The sequence below is a fragment of the Triticum aestivum genome, chromosome 2B, assembly GCF_018294505.1.
Source record: "Triticum aestivum cultivar Chinese Spring chromosome 2B, IWGSC CS RefSeq v2.1, whole genome shotgun sequence".
In the NCBI taxonomy this organism is placed as follows: domain Eukaryota; kingdom Viridiplantae; phylum Streptophyta; class Magnoliopsida; order Poales; family Poaceae; genus Triticum; species Triticum aestivum.
In genome coordinates, this window is record NC_057798.1 from 87,111,585 (window position 1) to 87,116,461 (window position 4,877).

Genomic DNA, 4,877 nt, shown 5'->3' on the forward strand with positions numbered 1-4,877 from the left:
ACCGGGACACTGTTATATAGTTATTCGTTTGGCATGAAAATTATCTTAAATGTTTTTTTTGCATAAAAAATGGAGCATATTTTAGTATTTATCTATTATTGAGAGGGAAATTAGATATAGTTAAATAGTAATCGGATATTGTCTTTGGAGGCCGAGCTCCATGGAGCTCGGTTTTGAAAAATTGGAATTTTGTCTACATTTCCAAAAATTCTTGAAAAAAACATACATACACATGAAGGCATAACATACATGTGTGGCTGGGGTTCAACCCCGTGCACCTTGGGCCTCAAATTCGATGTCTTCGGCCAACAAAATCAATGAAGAACACCGGATTTGCCTGCCTGCATCCCCCAAACCAGTGCCGAAACAAGCAATTTCTGGAAACCGTCACCACCACGCGAATCAGCAGTAGACGACACAAAACTATACAAGACTCTCCTCACTTGCTTCTCAACGCATGTTGGAGAATAAGCATTGGCCATAATAGACCAGCATAAATTTATGATTTGCATTCTCATGTGTATTTACATAACATGTGCAATATAACATATAACAGAGTCTCACGGGAGTGCAGGGGAGGGTCTGCCATGGGTACTAGCGCTGTTGTGACCGGGATATCCTGATGTGGAACGATGGGCACACAGGTGTTGTCATGACAATCGGCGGTCAGTTGCCGGAGCGGCGACGATGGCGATGTTGTTGTCGTGACCAACGCGCGGCGTTGCCGCGTCCTTGGGGAGCGATGTCGCTGCTGCGATGGGAGCGACACTCCTCCCGGAGGGCGGCTGTGATTCAGAGTCGACAATTGCTTTTATATTCACCGAGTCGTGTTGCGATAAAATTGGTGAGGCGGAATTAAGACATTTAGGTGATGAATTTTAATTTGGGCGAAAAGAGGACCTGCGTTGTGTACCCTTACGAGAGATCAAACTATAAGTTTAATTGTGATGTTGTCTGGTCAAGGTACTTTAAGCATGAGGTTACGTTCCAGTTCATATAAAAAACATTGAGGTTGACGACGACTCATGATATTCATTTGTGTCCTTGATCTATTACCCTGCCGGCCAAATGGAGCATATGCTTCTCTACCTCATGAGAGCTGGCGGCAACCAGAACATCGGCGACGATGGTTGTACTAACCACAGATGATGGTGAACATTGGTAGTGGTGATCGGAATAGACCTCGACGGAACTATCATAGATGGACTCCTTGTTGTGGTGTCGTCATAGCTCTCGCTAGCGTTGGACAATATGGAACCACACCAACTCCCAACAAAAGAAACTAATCTATTGCTCATGAAGAATGACTCGTAGCAACGCATATGGTAGAACAATGGACATCCGAAGCAACCTTCAAATAACTTGGGAACGATTGATCTGAGAGGCTGGCACATCGATCCAGTCTCCTCCTTCCTTCCCCTACATGGCAAAAGGCCGACAAAGAATATGTGGAGATCTTGCTCCTGATCGGTCGCCTGGATCAAGATCATGTCATTCCCATGTGAGTGCCCATGAGAGCTACGATCGGCATGGGATAAAGTTGTGACCATTGTGGAGGCCGACTTTGGATGGGCGCTGAGAACACATGTGGTGGTGCTACAAAGTGGTGTCGACGGGATGCTTGAGATGTGACCGACCACCGACGATGTTGCAATGACAGTGATGCGAGAGGGTGACAGCCGGTTGCCACAACAGCAACGATGGGCACGATGATGTTGCAGTGACCAGTGTCGCTACGTGATCCTATGACCCCAAGAGGTAACAGATTGACTTTACACCGGCCAGTCGAGTCCACTAACAGAAGACGGACAACCGTCGGGAGTATGAGACATCGCAGCCGCCCCACTATTACCTTGGATTATAGTTTTAAAAAAGGACAGGACCGAGAAAAACCGGAACCGGTGACATTGGCAGTTGGCTAATCTTCATGGACCGTTCCGTGCATGTTTTTTTTGGTAAAAGCGAGCGAACCGGCGGAAAGGCCCAAAAACGAGTGAACCGGTCCAAAAGCCCATCGTTTGATTTATATTCGTGTGGATAATCTAGGGGTTTTCCCCGAATCGGTGCACTTTCGCCCCCTTCCGCCGCCGCCCCTTCCACTGTAGGGCACCACCGCCCTTCCGCCGCCGCCCTTGCACGGCACGGCGACGCCGCCCCGCGCCGCCAGGAGCCCAGGACGGACACTCCGATGCCTCCTCGTGCGGCCGCGCCAGCGCTGTGCTGCATGCTGGTCAAGCGACCCCAGCCGTCCAGGGGACGCCATCGCCGCCGCCTGGTCTCCAGCGTTCAGCCGTCCAGCCGCTGCAGGTCCAGCTACTCCAGCCCTCCCTCCGATACACACTGCGGACCAGGAGGTCCAGCTAGCGGACCAGGACGACGGATGGTCGCCTTCCTCCGCTCCTGACCAGGACGACCGATGGTCGCCTTCCTCCGCTCCCGACCAGGACGCCCCGACCACCGACGCTGGTAATATGATCTCTTTCTTCTCCACTCTGATTACCAATTCTTCTATTCTATCCAAGCATCCATATGTGATACGTCAACTTGTGAAGTTTGTGAGCTAGAACTACTAAACTGTGTTGCTTTTGCTGGCCTGATGACAATAGTTGATAAAGAATTAGAGAGATTAGGGAAAAGAATTAGAGATTGGTATTTGGTAATTTATATTTCAGTTTTATTATGTTGCTATTTGGTGTTCTGAGATTATGAGGGAGACTTTTTTGAGACTATGAGAAAGACTTTTTTTTACGAATGACTATGAGAAAGACTTACATTTGATTGAGTACTGATTCTGGTTTGCTATTTAGTGGTGGTGATGTGATGAAGTTTATGGTGATACGGTGATTTATATCTCATTTTGTCCTTTTTGTGACAGAGAACTAGAGATTATTAGTGTATATGATGAGCGATGCTGCTCTTCTGCTGCAGGTACGTGAACAGGGGCGGCGTTGACAACACTGGCCTCCTCCAGCAGCCAATCTTCGCCCCGCTCCTGCTCCGAGCTCCTTTAGCGACCTCACCACCTCGCCTACTGCCTGCTTCGTGCTCAGCTCGCCTACGAGATGTTCGACCAATTGACCAAATCGAGCCAAGCCAAGTCTGCCTCTCTTGCCTGGGCATGGACGACGGTCGGGTACTTACCATCATCAAGTAGTCGAGTACCAGAAGCGAAGCTGACAGAGAGGAAGAGGCTACATAAGGATTCTTGTGTCCCAAAAGGTATGTTCCTTTTTGCCTATTCATGTTCCATGCATTACCTGGCTCACGGTGTCTAGTCAACTCAGCTCACAGTGATCAATGATTGATCAATATTAACAGGATTTGATTTTCAGTTTAAAGCGGAACCTACTAGATTATTGGGTGTTTGGATGGTCGATATATGTCACTCTCTGACTCTCAGTTCATTCTATCTTTGCGTTTTTTTACTATAATGTTTCTATCACGGTGAAGCAAAAGAACGTGGAATTAGTGATGGCGAAACTTTAAAATGCTTTGCATCATTAGGGTTGTTATTACAGTCCATATATGTATTGAAAATAACCTGACTCTTCTGATTTATAATGAACTTCTGCTCATGCGCTTCAGTGAATCTTATTTTGCAGGAAATTTTGCAAGTGGAGGTGAAGGATTGTTCTAAACTGGCAGATGAAGCTATGCGTTCTTTTAGTGGACTTTTATATGTTTGCATAGTTTTTGCTCTTCAAACATGAAGCTTAGAAAATTTCAGAAAATTGTTACTAAGTTAAGTTCATGTATGACAGATTGTCATTGGAGATAGATACACTTTATGTTAGATTTACCATCTTGTAAACCAAGCTTATGTTGTTCGAAATTGACGTTTTGATTAATTTGGGATTTCTGTTTCGTGTCAAAACCTGGACATCTGATTCAATGGTTTCTTCTTTGTTGTTGTAAACCAGCCTTTGTGTGTGTGACTACTGTGGGTTGCACTTGCCGCTAGGTGCTAGGCGTTGTGCGTGTGTGATTTTTGTGCTTGCACTTACAGCTGGCCCCTAGCCATCTTGCCACCCGGTCAACTAGGAGATGTACACTGCCTAACAACTGCTTGTTTGCTTACTGCTACGGACAATTCTTGTGTTGTGCTGGTTGGAGTGTGTGGGCGTTCTTCTGAAAAAATGATGTACTGGCTGGAGTGTGTCCGTGTTCTTCTGAAAAACAATTACTAGCACTGGAACAATGTTCTTTTTTCGGTTTCATGCTAGTACAATACTGGTCTACTAGACTGTTGTTTAGTGGTTGATTGATGCTACAGTTGTACGGCTCTACAATTCTTAAGCCTACTTTAAAAAATCGGACTGACAGTTGAACCGTTGAGGCTACCGGTTTAGGTTTTTATCAGTTGGACTGCCGGTTCAACTCGTTCAGCGACAAAAACTGGAATATTTAAGCTATTTAAAAAGAATTGACCTCTAATCAAATGAATCATTTATCGGTTATAATCCACTATGGAATAACAAGCTGTGGCTAGCCTAGCTGGTAGGGGTGTTGGACGTGCGGTGCCTAAAGGGTCAAAGGTTCAATTCCTAGTTTACACATGATTTTCTTGTCATTTTATTACTGGCTTTTTGCTAAAGACTGACGCACCTAAAAAAATCGATTGAGGCCTCGATTCCGGGTTTTAGTCGGACCAGTACAGTTTTTAAAACTATGTTCAAAAGTACACTCGTTTGTTGTTGGTCTTCCACTCCTTCCACTAGTAGAAAAGGGGGCAATGGTCCAGGCCGGGCAAGCCCATTAGTTCCGGTTCAATTCAGAACCGGGACCAATGGCGGCATTGGACCCGCCTCGTGAGCCACGGGGGCCGGCCGGGCCACGTGGGCCATTGGTCCCGGTTCGGCTGGACCTATTGGTCCCGG

General features: G+C 46.4%; 1 long non-coding RNA gene across 1 annotated transcript; it reads left to right on the plus strand.

Moving 5' to 3' along the window:
• The first annotated feature begins 2,052 nt into the window (after positions 1-2,052).
• On the plus strand, positions 2,053-3,873 carry LOC123040581 (uncharacterized). The gene is made up of 3 exons (XR_006418199.1): positions 2,053-2,466; positions 2,929-3,219; positions 3,603-3,873. It is a non-coding gene; the product is annotated as an uncharacterized lncRNA (long non-coding RNA).
• Positions 3,874-4,877: the final 1,004 nt, after the last annotated feature.